Below are 17,520 nucleotides of genomic sequence, written 5' to 3' on the forward strand. Positions count from 1 at the left end.
TGTTGCCAGGGTTGGAGGATTTGAGCTATAGGAAGAGGTTAAATAGGCTAGGGCTGTTTCCCTGGAATGTTGGAGGTTGAGGGGTGACCTTGTAGAGGTTTATAATATCATAAGGGATATGGATAGAGTAAATAGACAAGGTTTTTTTTCTCCCCTGGGGTGGGGGAGCCCAGAACTAGAGGGCATAGGTTTAGGACGAGAGGGGAAAGCTATAAAAGAGACTTAAGGGGCAACTTTTTCATGCAAAAGGTGGTGCATGTGTGGAATGGGCTGCCAGAGGAAGTGGTGGAGGCTAGTACAATTGCAATATTTAAAAGGCATCTGGATGGGTATATGAATAGGAAGGGTTTGGAGGCATATGGGCTGGGTGCTTGTAGATGAGACTAGGTTGGGTTGGGATAGCTGCTCAGCTTGGACAAGTTAGATCGAAAGGCTTGTTTCCGTGCTGTACACCTCTATGACTCAAACAGCAATTTAAATAAGAATTATTATTTGACAATAAACAAAAATAATTGCTACAATTTTGTAGAACTATTCAAAACATATTTAAAACATTCCTAGAATTGGATGTCCAACATGTAGTAAATAGTTTTGCACTTAAACAATGAAAGGTTACCAGCTGGAAAATGTGTACAATATTGATTCTGTTGCTCTGAATTACAGATTTAAAAAAAACTTTTACTGAACAAAAAATGGAGCAATAACTCCCTCTGTTCAACATACTAATCGAATATTACTGAGTATTCATTTCACCTAAAAAATACAGCATCACTGAAATACCAACCACAGGAAACTGAATGTCAAATAATACAGTATTTCTCTCTCCCCCCTCCCCCCACCAAAGCCAGTTTCTAAGGTCACATTAATTATGTAAATGAAAGCTGCATTAAGGAAAAACATCTATTTTATAACATAGACTCTTGGGTGCTGTTGTGATCCTTCTGATGCAAAGCGGCACCTATCAGAAAAGCGAGACAGTTCCAAACAATTCATTACATAAATGAATGAACCATTTATTGCAATTGATGTAATGGTTCATTAAGGAAAACAGTGGTTGTTGTTAAGGGGAGTTACCGAGCCCAGTTAAAGGGAGTTCATATTAAACAGACTGCTATTAAACAAAATGATTCAGCTGTTGTTTGCTGCAGTCCATAGCCTTTCAACATTTCCAAATGAGATTTTATTTTCAATACTATAAAAAAACTTTATTAGGGGAAGAAGGAGGCTTCCCCTTTCTGTAAGAGGGAGAGGAACTATTAGTTAAAAGGTGCACCCCAGATTGAGCCTGACCATTTCACTTAATTCATACTGTTGCTAGAAATAAACTAAAACTACACAGCAACATTTCTGGAATTGGATTGAGTCACAGAGATGTACAGCATAGAGACAGACCAATCCGTCCATGCCGACCAGATATCCCAACCCAATCTAGTCCCACCTGCCAGCACCCGGCCCATATCCCTCCAAAAAGTCATAATTGATGGGAGATGGGGACGATCAGTATGTGGTTAATGCATGCTGAAGGAGAAAGGGCATCAAATTCTTGGGACATTCATTCTGTTCTGGGACACTTCTGTTCAAAAGGAATGGGTTGCACATCAACCAGGTCTTGCAGGTAGGTCCTCTTAAGTGGTTGGAAGAGTTTAAACTAAATTGGGAGGGGATACGCATCGAAATACAGAAGTAAAAAATAAAGAGGTAGTGCACAGAAGGAGCTACTATTGAATAATACTAGAAAAAGTGCAGACTAAATGTTACAAGGAATGCAAAGAGTATTTCAATACGCAAGTAAATATGATTAGTAAATTACAAGCACAAATAATTATTTGGAATATGATGCAGAGGCAATCATAGAGATGTGGCTTAAAATTAAAGTTTGGACATTATATACATTCAGAACAGAGCAAAGCACTCAGTTGCCTAAGACTAGTACAAAATGCTGAACCATAACAAAAGAGCCGATCACGTTGGAATAATCTAATTGAATTTTTTGAAGTATCAGAGAATATTTAAGGAAATGTCTTGTATTTAGATTTTAGGAAAATGATGAAGTATCATTTAGAAGGTTAGTCATGTAAAACAGAAGAAAATATTAGACAGAATTGAGGTTCATGGAATAAAACAGGGTCAACGTGGATAAAAATTGTCTTAAGGACAAAAATCAACTCTTTAAATGGCCACTTTGTAGATAACTGGAAAATGGTAGATGCTGATGTTTTAAATGCTTTATCATAAATGACTTGGATATTGAAACACAGGACAACATTTCAAAGTTCACTTCCAATTCTAATAGTATGTGATGGCACCACCAGCTGACTGCAATAGGAGAAAATGGGCAGAAAAAAAAATTAATACAGAAATGCATTTTAGCAGAAGGGAAAAAAAAGAGAGGCAATATATACATAATGGGGGAAAGTGAGGACTGCAAATGCTGGAGATCAGAGTCAAGAGTGTGGCACTGGAAAAGCATAGCCAGTCAGGCACCATCCAAGAAGCAGGAGAATTGTGTTTCAGGCATAAGCTCTTCATCAGGAATGATACATAATGGCTGTTCTAAAGAGTGCACAAGGACAAAAAGAAACTGGGGGTTCTCAGTCATGGGTCTTTGAAGATAGAAGTATCGAAAGCAATTAGCAAAGCTTAAGGGATCTTGAAATTCATAAAGTAAAGTAGGGAAGCTAATGTTGAACTTTTATAAAAGCTTTGGGCAAGTCACTAGAACGGTGTGTTTATGGTAACCACAGAAGGGTTCTTGGGGACTTGGAGATTTACCTCAATGGTTCTAGGGGTGAGGGAGTATGTCGTCCTAGCACCGCTGGCCGGGCTCGCAATTATTGCCTATGCCTAGTTGCCCTCAAAAGGTGGTGGTAACTTGCCCTGTTAAACTATTGCAAGTGGACTCAATGCATTAAGGATTTTGATAGCAACACTGAAGGAATGGCAATATTTTTCCAAGGCAGGATGGTGCATGCCTTAGAGAGGAACTTGCAGGTGTTGTTCCAATGCATTTTCCATTCCTTGCCCTTCTAAATGGTAGTGGATTTGGGTTTGGAAGATGCTGTCTAAGGAGCTTTGGTAAATTTCTGCAATGCAGCTTTTTATTCTTTTGGTGCAGATACTTACCATTGATGGCCGAAGGAATGGGTATTTGTGAAATGGTGCTAATCAAGCACATTCTTGGAGTCAATCTTAGAGTGTTTTATGAGCTGCACTCATCCAGTCAAGTGGAGAGTATTCCCTCACACTCCTGACTTGTGCCTCGTAGACTGGTGGACAGGCTGTGGGGAGTCAGGTAACGAGTTACCTACTGCAAGACTGCTAATCTCTGAGCTGCTCTTGTAGCCAGTGTTTTGTTTTTGGTCAGTCCAGTGGAGTTTCTGGACAATAACAACTCTCAGGATGTTGACTGTGGGAGATTCAGTGATAGTAATGTCATTGAGTGTCAAAGACTGATGGTTAGATTCTTTGTTGGAGACGGTCACTCCTTGCATGAATGCTACTTATCAGTCTAAAGCTGGATATTGTCCAGGTCAAAGATATATGCAGTATAGAAAGAGGCCCTTTAGTCTATGCTAACCAACAAACACTAAACTATACTAATCTCATTTACCTGCACTTGGCCCATTGTCTCCTATGCCTGGAATTTTAAATCCAGATGCTTCTTAAATGTTGAGACAGTACCCTCTCAGAGGGAATGTTTCATATTTTTACTACACTCAGAGAAAGAAATTCTCAGGTTTCTTACAAACCACTTACCCTTCACCTTAAAACTCAGCCCTGTGGTCTCAACCTATTTCCAAGCCCATTTTCAATTCAGTTTGCCAAGTTGCCTTTAATCCCGTGAGCTCTTACCTTTAGCTCCAGCCTTCCATGTGGAACCTTGTCAAAGGCCTTACTGAAGTCCATGTAAAAAACTACTCCACTACGCTCAATATATTTAGCCACCTTTTTCAAAATATTCAATTCAATTAAATAGTTAGACAAAATCTCCCTCTAACAAATTCATGCTGACTATCCTTGCCTTTCTAAGTATTGATTAATCCTGTCCCTCAGAATCTTTACCTAGTAGTTACCTGGTATTGAGCAAAGGACCCACATTAGCTATCCTCCAGGCATCTAGCACTTCTCCTGTGGCCAGTGATGTATTAAATATATTCACCAGGGCCACAGCAATTTCCTCCCTTGCCTCCCATAGCAGTCTGGGTATATCTTATCAGGCCCTGGGGAGTTATGCACCTTTATGTCCTCTAAAGCATTTAATTTTTCCTCCTAATTAAGGAGATCTTGCTAGATATTGACAGCTTCAATATCTGAAGAGTTGTGAATGGTGAACATTCTCCAATCAATAGCAAACACCCACACTTTTGACCTTATCATGCACCTGAAGATGGTCAGGCCAAAAACACTAGCTTGAAGAATTCTCAAAGATAGATGTTCTGGAAGTCAAGATAACTGACCTCCAACAAGCACAATCTTCCTCTGTGCTTGGTATGACTCTAATCACTGGAGAGTTTTCCCCAGTCTCCCACTGACTCCAGTTTTTCTAGGGTTCTTTGATGCCACACGATCAAATGTAGCCTTGATTTAGCTATACATTAGAAAAACTAGATTTGATCTCCTTAGGAAGTTGAAGGGTGATCAAATATAGGTGCAATGACAGTTTTAGGTGAACAAAGTTAAAAAGCACACAACAGCAGTCGGTTTATTTGGAAGTATTAGCTGTCAAAGTGCTGCTCCTTCATCAGGTAGCTGTGGAGCAGGATCATAAGACGGAGTTTATAGCAAAAGATTACAAAAGATTTGAACAAACCTAGATTGCTGTTGTCTTTCATCTTTTAGAATGGGTTGTAGGTTTTGGTTCATTAATATGTAAAAAAAAGATTACCTGGTTCTCTTCGTTGACAATACAAGGACAGGACTAATTTTTTGGCAAGACATGCAGGATGGATGTGAGGGAGAATTTTTTAAAAAAAGATATATACTATAAGTGAATGGTAGGGCCTGGGATACTGCCTACAAAAAAGGGGTAGAAATGGAGACTATTGGTGATGAAAGAAATTGGATAGTCATTTAAAGGAAATAAATATGTGAAGCTATGGTGTTGGATAGGGGAATGTGGAACTGAAAGGAGTGCTGGGACAAAAATTGAACCACTAAATGACCGCTTTTTATGCCAAAATGACTATGGAATTGTCCAGATCCTAGTTGTAAAAAAGGTAAAGCACGATTTAAGCAAATAAAAATTAAAACAAGCAGGCATGTTGTGTAGTTTCTACAAGCTGGACAAATGGATATTTGGTTCTGAATTCACTTAGAGTATTTTGCATTGGTGTCATGAGGCAACAGCATAACTTGTGTCTGTTTGGAAGGCTGCAAATGACAAGTGATTAACTTAAACTATATCTTTGTGATGAATGCATATGTCACAAACTTATTACTGAAGACAAGCATTTCCAATTAGCTAAGCTAATCATAGCTTAATGTTATTCAAAATAACATATAGATTAATGCCAAGCACACACGGGAAAAAAAAACTATTTCCTTTTCTAACATTGGTTGGAAACATTGAAAAACCAAGTAAATAAAAGGCTACATGCATGCAAAATGCATCTGCTTTTGAACTCAAAAACTTACCCTTGGCATCCAATTACACGGTGAAGGATGTCTAGTAGTAGTCTCAATTACATCAGTCAGGAGGGCACTGAGTATACCCAAATTACTTTACATAGCAACATACAAGTCAGGCTTTTAAACCTTGAAAGATCTCTCCAAAAAGGGGTCAACTTACATGCCCAGTTTAAAAATGAAATGCTGGAAGTGGTGTTGCCATTTTCAAATGTCATCTACTTCTGACATAAAAGTTTTGCAACATATCCCATATCACACAATTGATTTCTTACACCCAGTCAGAAGATGTTCCAGTCAGTAAAATCCACATTTGAGGGGAGAAAAACGGAGGATAATTGCTAATGCAAATATAGCTTGCTAAAGCAGAATATTGAGTTATTCAAAATTCATGAACTGACTACAAGGGACAGAAAACTGGGGGTAATCTTGGGAGCTGCAGTTACATAAATAGTTATAATTTTAAAAGTTAGGTAAGAAGAATTGAAGAGGTTAGATTGAAAGAAATTAGTGTTATTTTTTAGCTTAGGTGATATCATTAGTTTGAGGGACTCTTGAAATCAAGATCAAGTGGAAATATATTTTGCAAATAAAACACTATTGGAATTGATAATTAATCCAGAAGCTTGGCAACAGTACAACATTGTGAAAATACTCAAGAATTGAATTAAGAGTTGAGCCAAGAAAAATTATTAACATTCAGATTTCCTGTATAAATTATAAGAGATGGGTGGTGCAGGTACAGGAAGCAAAGATTAGATAAATCAGAAATATCATGATATAAAAACCCTAGACATTTACTCATGAGTACTCAAACTTATTCAAACTCTGTCATGCTTAATCTTTTTATTACATCTACAGGCACTAAACTGCATCTATTTAAGGCACTGTTTCTGGTACACAGTTGTTTGCCAAGTAGCTACATAAAAAAAGGTCATATTAAATAGCTGTTGCTTTAGTCAAGCATATATACACCAATTCTGACACTTCAAAATATTATAAGCAAACAATCTGAGTTAAGAAATCATTTATGTCTTAATTTGTACTTTGAGAAGTTGTGGTGTCACTGTTCAGATTACTTGTGAAAGTCTATTAAAATAAGAAATTCTAAATGCAGGAACAGTCTCACCCCTATAGTTTTCAAGCAAGCAGAGGCAAATCAAAAAAAAAATCATAAATCTCAGTTGGGTATGGCAGAGACTTAGAAAAGAATGATGGAAATTCAAAGCCATAGCCACTCTCCTTCACAATTTTTACATACCTGTATTTCCTGGTAGAAGACACTGGATGGCAAGTCATGAATGAGTGAAAATTCCTCAAGTTTAAACACAGGAAGGATGGATTTTGGCTTCCAACATTAATTCCACTCCTTTGTTCCTGCTTCCAATCACCTGCCCTGTCAATAGTTTAGTCTGAAGTCAGGTTATACAAAACTCAAATCGTTCAGCCAAAAACCACACATGGCTGCAACATTACCAGTCTGCCTGCCTCTTCTCCTATTGCTGCTTAAAATTTTATTCTCGTCACCTTTTAAAGACTGTCCTCTTGTAGGCTCCCATTGTCTACTATTATAAACTTGAAGTCGGTTGTTCTGATACAATTGAACCCTTTAAAATTTAATGTAAATGCCTCTATTGCCTTGCCTCATTACATTTTGTTTGAAAACTTAAAACAGCCTTGCACCTACCACCACATTAAGAGATTCTTGCCCTCTGTATTTACATCCTTCCCATGAAGACTGTGCACTTACTTCATCCAAACATTAGAGAGAAGAAAAGCTTATTTTGTTATTACCATACACTTCCAAAAATCTCAACTTGTTAATTGCAGCTCAAAAGATATTTGCACTGACTAGGTTTGAAACAAGATTCAGCAACTGAACTGAACATTAAGTTTTAAAGACATACCCACAATGGGCCCCAGTGTGGAGTAAATTGTAAAAACATCAACTGGAAAAAAGAAACATTTATAATGCTTTGATTTTGCTGTTAGAATAACCTACCAAAGATTGTAGGGAGACCAAATTTTGACTAGAAATCATTTATCACAATAATGCAGTTTATTGATGAAATACTATGGCTTTTACTTAGTAAACTCAGTCAAAAAGCAAGTTACAATATCTATAATCTACAATATATAGCATCTATAACTTGTATTAAAAAACATCCAAAGGTTCTTCAAAACAAAAGTCGTGCTTCTTTTGGTAACAAAGAAATCAAAGATTTTCCTTGAAGCATTTTCATCAGGTATAAAATGAAAAGGTGACTACTGATGAACAACTCTTTTCTTTCACAAACCTGACAAAATAGATCACGGACATCCACTACCAAAACAGCAAAGACTCCAATTCAAATGTTCCATTTGGCATTATTCAGTGTTACAACTCACAAGTATGACTGGAGATGCTGAAATAATCAAAATGGGTAAATGAGCAGAGAATGGTTTCTGGCCATCTTTCCTACTTGGATAATGGCACAGTCAAGTTTCAAATAAAAGACACTAACTGGCTATTCAGCTGTGCTCTCGTATTTCACAAAGAATATAGAGTTAGCTATTATACCCAAGGGCTGTGGAAATATAGCAACCTCACTCGAGAAACTAAAAACAGAAGTATTGGAACCATAGCAATTGCTCTAAGTGCATGTTACAGTCAGGAAAGAATTCAGAGCAGACTGATTAAGGTGTATGGGGAAAAATGCTAGTCATAAGTACAGGTATATTAAGACAAGAAAAGACATTATGTAATAATAGAGATCCTGGTCCAAGTGTCAAATGTATTGACAACATCTGAAATGAATCTTTATTTCAGTGAACCTAAAGGATTCATTATGAAAACTTCTGTTTTATGCGACGAGGCAATGAGACTGGGAGAAATACTGATGTGTCGCTCCAATAAGGGCATAATTCCCTTCCTACATTTGTGACTAAATAGTAACAGTATATCATGCTGACAAAATGAATTAGGCTAGTTCACAAAAAACTTCTTATCCACTTTTACCAAAAGCACGATCAATTATTGAGATAGCTAAACTCAAACCATTTAGATCCCAGCAAATTGGACTGTATTTCTAAAGTTTTCTTAAAAAAAACACGTTGCTCGATTTTTCTCTTTTACTTGCACATTTGTAAGCTTATAACAAACTATAAGATCATAAATAAAGTATACTACACCTTTTTCTCATGTTACAAGTCCAGGTTTGGCTAGCATTCATTTTCAAATGTAATGTGCTCTCAAGATTGCAAGAGAAGGAATAAGGAGGAAGCAACAAATCTTATACAACTTCAAGAGATTTATCACACAGCACTATAACATATTTTCATATTGTTCTTTGCAGAATATTTTCTAGGAAACTAGTGTTCACAGCACAAACTTGTTCTCCTGTATAATAGTAGAATATTAGAATAATAATTAGTAGAATCAAAGTGGAGCCATAAACCTTGTGAGCCTGCTTCACCATTTAATAAGATCACGGGGGTCATATTAATAAGATTAGGGACTTTTCTCCAATAACCCTCAACTCCCAACAGTTCTAAATCTCATTACCTGAATATATTCAAAGCCAGCCTCCTTGGCGCTGAGATAGAGGTACCAAATAATTACCATCCTCACAGTACTGAAGAGGAAGAATTTCTCTTAAGTGGGTGACTCCTTATGCTGAAACCATGGCCGCAGTTCTAGATTCCCACATGGCAAAGCATGCTTAGTATTCCACTCACTGTCTTAGAAAAAGATCATTCCTCCACTCTCAAGAGCATCGACTTTATCTATTCAACTTTTCTGCATAATGTAATCTTTTTATGAGTACAGAACGTTCAGAGAAAGGAAGATCAGAAAGGATAGTAAACACCAACAAGGGATGGGGTTAAGAGATGAGATGCAGTTTGGGGGTTTGGTGGAAAAAAGATTCCAGAGGGGTGTGGGTATCTGAGTTGTTACAGCTTGCATTCATTATTGCCTGAGAGGGAGAAAAAAAAAGTTTCTTGCTAGAACGTCAAATGAGCTGAAGAATGAAGTGGAACTGGGGAGGGGGAGTTAGGACAGCTCTAAGATGGCATGAGATTATGCCAATGGAGAGAGAGCCATTCAGATTGTGCATATGACGGTGCATGGCACTGAGTGTGGATTTCAGGATATGGAGAGAACAACCGTCTAATGAGTGTTGTACATCATGGGTGTTATCCTGAGTGGATTCAAACATGAAGGATGAAATTCTGTTGGAATCCATTTGGGAAGAGTTAGAGTTGGAGGGGGTCACTAAGGAGCGAGATAGAACATAGAACATAGAACATAGAAGAATACAGCGCAGTACAGGCCCTTCGGCCCTCGATGTTGCGCCGATCAAAGCCCACCTAACCTACTCTAACCCACTATCCTCCATATACCTATCCAATGCCCGCTTAAATACCCATAAAGAGGGAGAGTCCACCACTGCTACTGGCAGGGCATTCCATGAACTTACGACTCGCTGAGTGAAGAACCTACCCCTAACATCAGTCCTATATCTACCCCCCCTTAATTTAAAGCTATGCCCCCTTGTAATAGCTGACTCCATACGTGGAAAAAGGTTCTCACTGTCAACCCTATCTAACCCCCTAATCATCTTGTACACCTCTATCAAGTCACCCCTAAACCTTCTTTTCTCCAATAAAAACAACCCCAAGTGCCTCAGCCTTTCCTCATAGGATCTTCCTACCATACCAGGCAACATCCTGGTAAACTTCCTCTGCACCCGTTCCAGTGCCTCCACATCCTTCCTATAGTATGGCGACCAAAACTGCACACAATATTCCAGATGCGGCCGCACCAGAGTCTTATACAACTGCAGCATGACCTCAGGACTCCGGAACTCAATTCCTCTACCAATAAAAGCCAGTACGCCATATGCCTTCTTCACTGCACTATTTACCTGGGTGGCAACTTTCAGAGATCTGTGTACATGGACACCAAGATCCCTCTGCTCTTCCACACTACCAAGTAGTCTACCATTAGCCCAGTAATCCATCTTTTTATTACTCTTACCAAAGTGAATCACCTCACACTTAGCTACATTGAACTCCATTTGCCACCTTTCTGCCCAGCTCTGCAGCTTCTCTATATCCTGCTGTAACCTGCCATATCCTTCCTCACTGTCTACAACTCCTCCGACTTTTGTATCATCCGCAAACTTGCTCACCCAACCTTCTAACCCTTCCTCCAGGTCATTTATAAAAATGACAAACAGCAATGGTCCCAAAACAGATCCTTGCGGAACACCGCTAGTGACGGCACTCCAAGATGAACCTTTGCCATCAACTACTACCCTCTGTCTTCTTCCAGCCAGCCAATTCCTAATCCAAACCTCCAACTCACCCTCAATGCCATATCTCTATTTTCTGCAGTAGCCTACCATGGGGGACCTTATCAAACGCCTTACTAAAATCCATATATACCACATCTACCGCTTTCCCCTCATCTACCTCCTTAGTCACCTTCTCAAAGAATTCAATAAGGTTTGTGAGGCACGACCTGCCCTTCACAAAACCATGCTGACTATCCTTGATCACATCATTCTTATCCAGATGTGCATAAATCCTATCCCTTACAATTCTCTCTAAGACTTTGCCCACAACAGAAGTGAGACTCACTGGCCTATAGTTACTAGGATTATCCCTACTCCCCTTCTTGAACAAGGGAACCACGTTTGCTAGCCTCCAGTCCTCTGGCACTACTCCTGTAGACAAAGAGGACATAAAAATCAAGGCCAATGGCTCTGCAATCTCCTCCCATGCTTCCCAGAGAATCCTAGGATAAATGCCATCAGGCCCAGGGGACTTATCTATTTTCACCCTTGCCAGAATTTCCAACACCTCTTCTCTACATATCTCAAAGCCATCCATTCTACTTATTCATGCCTCAGTATTCATATCGACAACAATGTCCTGTTCCTGAGTGAATACTGACGAAAAGTATTCATTCAGTGCCTCCCCAATCTCTTCAGCCTCCACACGCAACTTCCCATTACTATCCTTGATTGGACCTATTCCTTCCCAAGTTATTCTTTTATTCCTAACATACCTATAGAAAGCCTTAGGGTTTTCCCTAATCCTACCAACTAAGGACCTTTCATGTCCCCTCCTTGCTGCTCTTAGCTCTCTCTTCAGGTCCTTCCAGGCTACCTTATAACTCTCAATCGCCCCTATTGAACCTTCACGCCTCATCTTTACAAAGGTCGCCCTCTTCCATTTAACAAGGGATTCCAACTCCTTATTAAACCACGGCTCCCTCACACGACCCTTTCCTCCCTGCCTGATAGGTACGTACTTATCAAGGACACTCAATAGTTGCTCCTTGAACAAGCTCCACATATCAATTACGCTCTTGCCTTGGAATCTACTTTTCCAATCCACACATCCTAAGTCATGCCTCAACGCATCATAATTTCCCTGCCCCCAGCTATAACTCTTGCCCTGTAGTACACTCTTATCCCTCTCCATCACTAGAGTAAAAATCACCGAATTGTGATCACTGTCCCCAAAGTGCTCACCTACCTCTAGTTCTAATACCTGGCCTGGTTCGTTACCCAGAACCAAATCCAGTATGGCCTCACCTCTTGTTGGCTTATCTACATATTGTGTCAGGAAGCTCTCCTGCACACATTGCACAAACACTGACCCATCTAATGAACTTGAGCTATAGCTTTCCCAATCAATATCAGGAAAGTTAAAGTCTCCCATAACAATCACCCTATTACTGTCACTCTTCTCCTGAATCATCTTCGCAATCCTTTCTTCAACGATTCTAGGACTATTAGGAGGCCTGTAAAAGACTCCTAACAGGGTGACCTCACCTCTCCTATTCCTAACCTCAACCCAAACTACCTCAGATGGCAAATCTTCGTCCATCTTCCTTTCCACCGCTGTAATACTATCTTTGACAAGCAAAGCCACACCCCCCCCCCCTCTTTTACCCCCACCTCTGACCCTACTAAAACATTTAAACCCTGGAACCTGCAACAGCCAATCCTGTCCCTGATCTAGCCACGTCTCCGTAATAGCCACAACATCGAAGTCCCAGGTACCAACCCACGCTGCGAGTTCACCTACCTTATTTCGTATACTTCTGGCATTAAAGTATACACACTTCAAGCCACTCTTCTGTTTACAGGCACCCTCCTTTAAGATTGATGCCATATTCCTAACCTCCCTACACTCCAGGTCCTGCACCCTAAAGCTACAGTCTGGGTTCCCATGCCCCTGCAGAGTTAGTTTAAACCCCCCCAAGAGCACTAGCAAACCTCCCCCCAAGGATACCGGTGCCCCTCAGGTTCAGGTGCGACCATCCTGTTTATAGAGGTCCCACCTTCCCCAGAAAGAACCCAGTTATCCAAGTACAGAAATCCCTCCCTCCTGCACCATCCCTGTAGCCACGCATTTAACTGTTCTCTCTCCCTATTCCTCGACTCCCTATCACGTGGCACGGGTAACAAACCAGAGACAACAACTCTGTTCGTTCTAACTCTGAGCTTCCAACCTAGCTCCCTAAAAGCCTGTCTAACATCCTCAGCACTCCTCCTACCTATGTCATTGGTGCCAATATGGACCACGACTTCAGGCTGCTCCCCCTCCCCCTTAAGGACCCGGAAAACACGATCAGAGACATCACGTACCCTTGCACCTGGGAGGCAACATACCAAACGTGAGTCTCTCTCGTTCCCACAAAACCGCCTATCTGTGCCCCGAACTATCGAGCCCCCAATTATTATTGCTCTGCTCTTCTCCACCCTTCCCTTCTGAGTAGCGGGGACAGGCTCCGTGCCAGAGGCCTGAGCCCCGTTACTTACCCCTGGTAAGTCGTAACCCCCCACAAGTATCCAAAACGGTATACTTGTTCTTGAGGGGAACGACCACAGGGGGTCCCTGCACTGGCTGCTTCCTCCCAGTCCCCCTCACTGTCACCCATCTATCTGCCATCTTTGGAGTTACTACTTCCCTATAGCTCCGATCTATGACCCCCTCTGCCTCCCGAATGATCCGAAGTTCATCCAACTCCAGCTCCAGTTCCCTAACACGGTCTTGGAGGAGCTGGAGATGGGTGCACTTCCTGCAAGTGTAATCAGATGTGGCTGTGCAGGAGTTTTGGCAAATACCTTATCAACCACAGGAAGTGAGAACAAAAGTAATGTTTAACAAGAAGAAATATTAAGAGGACAGAGGAGCAGAACGTGTCTGGAAGAGATGTGCAATGATTTAAAGATGCTGGAGATCGGAAATAAAAACAGAAATTGCTGAAGAAACTCTGCATTTATGGATGTGATGATGTTGAAGTGCCTGTGTTGGATTGAAGTGGACAAAAAGTTAAAAGTAATACAACACCAGGTTATAGTCCAACATCTGTTTGGAAGTACTAGCTTTCGGAGTACTGCTCCTTCATCAGGTCGCTGTGGAGCTGAATCCTGCTCCACAGCTGCCTGATGAAGGAGCAGTGCTCCGAAAGCTAGTACTTCTAAACAAACTTGTTGGACTATAACCTGGTGTTGTGTGATTTTTAACTTTATGGATGTGGACATTGCTGGCTAGGCCAGCATTTATTGCTCATTCCCTAGTTGCCCAAAGAACAGTGGAGAGTCAAACACATTGCTATGGTTCTAGGATCACATGTAGGTCAGACCAAGCAAGGGCAGCAGTTTCCTTCCCTAACAGGGCATTAGTGAACAAGATGGGTTTTTTGACAATTGTCAATGGTCCCATGCTTATCATTAGACTATTAATTCGAGATTTTTATTGAATTCAAATTCCAATTCCACCAGCTGCTGTGGCAGGATTTGAGCTCAGGTCCCCAGAACAATCCAAAGACCCTGGCAATAATATACTTGATATACAAGTGTTTGATGCACAGTGGATGCCCAAATCAACTTAAAAAATATAAATTGATACTGAAGAAGGGTGACCAAACCAGAAACATTAATTCTGCTTTCTCTTTCCCAGATGCTGCTAGAGTTTTTCCAGCAATTTCTGTTTTTGCATCTGTAGTTCACTTTTTTTGTTACAATTGATCAAGTCCTATTCTTTTCTTTGTTTTAATCTAGTTTCTTGGGCCTACCTTCAGAATGGAGCTGTAAATCAAAAATGCAGTACTCAAATTTCTATTTACTGTGTAAATTGCTTTTGAAAGGATCAGTGCACTAACAGAATGGAAGATACGAATAACTAGCAGAAAATGTATAAACTGAAAGCAATTTATTGGGTGAATGTGGCCTTGGGCCCTCCAATACACAAAAGGTGTTAAAGCAAACCAGCTCCTGATCCTAGTTCAGAGACCTTCGGCTGTTGTTACACACAAAGCACTCCATTTCTGCTTATAGCAGATTAATTCACAAAAGTGAGAAGATTTATTTGCTGCTTTGCACCTCTCGTAATTAATTTTCCTGTTAAATCTTTACCAGGAAGAATAGGGATCAATTTTAAAAAAGCAAGCTGATCACAGCTGTAGTGTCACTCCACATTAGTGCAACAATGTTTAAACAGACGTCATTTTCAAAAAGCCACCTGGATTTCATTAGCTTCAATTGTTTTTCTAGTATTCCCAGCAATACCAAGAAGTCAGTCATGTTAGGATTTATAAGAAACAGCTTATTAATAGTTCAGATTGCTTACATTTCTGTACTGTTAAAGCAACAAGAAAGGAGTCCATTTGCCAGAGGCAGTCAGAATACACTTCCATGGTACGGGTTTGAGGCACAATCGGCAACGTGCACCAATTTATACTCCTATGTACCTGTCTCATATGCATTTTTGTAAACATTTTTCTTGCCCATTGCAGTTAGTCTCACGAGTTTATTTTCCACAATTCTAATTCCACAGAAAGAAAACCTTTGCGTCTAGTCAGAGAATCCTTAGTGTAGATAGAGGCAATTTACATGAATTTGTAAAGGCAAGGACTGATTAGGGATAGTTAACATGGCTGTGGGAAATCATGTTGCTCAAACCGGATTGAGTTTTGGAGGACGTAACCAAAATGTCTGATGAGGGCAGAGTGGTAGACATTATCAACATGGACTTTAGTAAAGCCTTTGGCAAGGTTCTGCATGGTAGACTGATTAGTAAAAGTTAGATCACATGGGATTCAGGATATGCTTGTTAATTGGGTAGAAAAATACTTGACGATAGGAGTCAGAGGGTGGTGATGGAGGGTTGTTTTTTCAGATTGGAGGCTTGTGACCAGTGGTGTTCCACAGGAATCAGTATTAGGTCTGCCGTTTTTTTTTATCATTTATACAAACGATTTGAATGAGAATATAGGAGGCATGGGGTTCGTAGGTTTGTGAATGACACCAAAATTGGTGGTATAGTTGACAGTGAAGGTGTTCATCTAAAATTACAAAGAGATCTTGATCAATTGGGCAAATGGGCTGAGGAGTGACAGATGGAGTTTAATTCGGATAAATGCAAGGTATATTACATTTTAATAAAGCAAACAAGGGCACAACTTATTCAGCTAATAGTCGGACCCTGGATAGTGTTGTCAAACACAGACCTCGGGTTCAGTAAGTAGTTCTTTAAAAGTTACGTCACAGATAAACAGGTTGGTTAAGAAGTCATTTAGTGTGCTTGTCTTCATTGCTCAGACCATTGAGTATAGGAGTTGGGATGTCATGTTGAGGTTTTACAGTGCACTAAAGGTGGTCACACCAATGTCATCTGTACAGTTCTGGTCGCCCTGCTATAGAAAGGATAGTATTAAATTGGAGAGGGTTAAAAAAAGATTTAACAGGATGTTGCCAGAACTGGAGGATTTGAATTAAGGAGAGACTGGGTCTTTTTTTCAGTGGCAGGTTAAGGGACAACCTTATGGAAGTTTATAAAATCATGAGGGGCATAGACAGGGTGAACTAGGTAAAAAGTATTTTCCCTAAGGTAGGGGAGATCAAAAATGGGGAGGCATATTTTTAAAAGGTAAGGGAGAGAGGTTTAGAAGGGTCCTGAGGGGCAACGTTTACCACACTGTGGTTTGTTTCTGGAATAAACTGCCAGAGGGAGTGGTAGTTGCAAGTATAGGTTCAGGTACAGGTACAGTCACAAAATTTTAAACAAGTCATTTGGACAGGTACAGGGATAGGAAAGGTTTTGAGGGACATGGGCCAAACGCAGGCAAGCGGGACTAGTTTATTTTGGGAAACTTGGTCAGCATGGACAAGGTAGACTGTTGAGTTTTTTGAAGTAACAAAGAGGATTGATGAGGGCAGAGCGGTATTTATGATCTATATGGACTTGAGTAAGGCATTCAACAAGGTTCCCCATGGGAGACTGGTTAGCAAGGTTAGATCTCACGAAATATGATGTTACTTTACATAGCAGGAAAACAAGTTTGCTAAAGGCCATCCTCAGCATAAGGGCATTCCACCCAGACAACAACAATGGATGGCATTGGTTAAACATTCTGCTCAGAAAGGATTGAAGTATTATCAGTTCTTATAGGCATTATATTGGAACATGTAAATCTAGAGAACTTTATTGAAAAGACTGCTCAGATTGTCACATGAAAATATTAGGTTACTTGCAATAAGTTTTAAAGACATAGACAGAATACACTGATTGGAAGGCATAAATAAAAGTATACCTCTAGGCATCCAAACTGAAATGTACCTTAAACATGCCATGATATATCAACAGCTAGATCCCTTGCCTGGCAAGATTGATTACTCGCAGGGACAGCAAAAAATGCTGTGCTATCAACATTGCATTTGCTCTGTCATTTGGCATCTAATCAAATTGCTCAAAACAAGTACATAATTGTAAAATAACTTGGTCAGCGCAGCCATCTCAGACCTCTAGCAAACACCATTATCTTCGTCTAGCTTTCATTAAAGTAGAATTCGGTATCAATGTCTTCCCAATTGTTTACCACAAATTGGCCAA

The 17,520-nt window shown here is 40.1% G+C and overlaps 1 protein-coding gene across 1 annotated transcript in view; it reads right to left on the reverse strand.

Annotated features, from left to right (window-relative positions):
- Positions 1-17,520, reverse strand: part of LOC140477459 (retinol dehydrogenase 10-like) — a 62,930-nt gene that overhangs the window by 17,999 nt on the left and 27,411 nt on the right. The gene's annotated exons all lie outside the window — the stretch shown is intronic.

The sequence above is a fragment of the Chiloscyllium punctatum genome, chromosome 5, assembly GCF_047496795.1.
Source record: "Chiloscyllium punctatum isolate Juve2018m chromosome 5, sChiPun1.3, whole genome shotgun sequence".
Classification (NCBI taxonomy): Eukaryota; Metazoa; Chordata; class Chondrichthyes; order Orectolobiformes; family Hemiscylliidae; genus Chiloscyllium; species Chiloscyllium punctatum.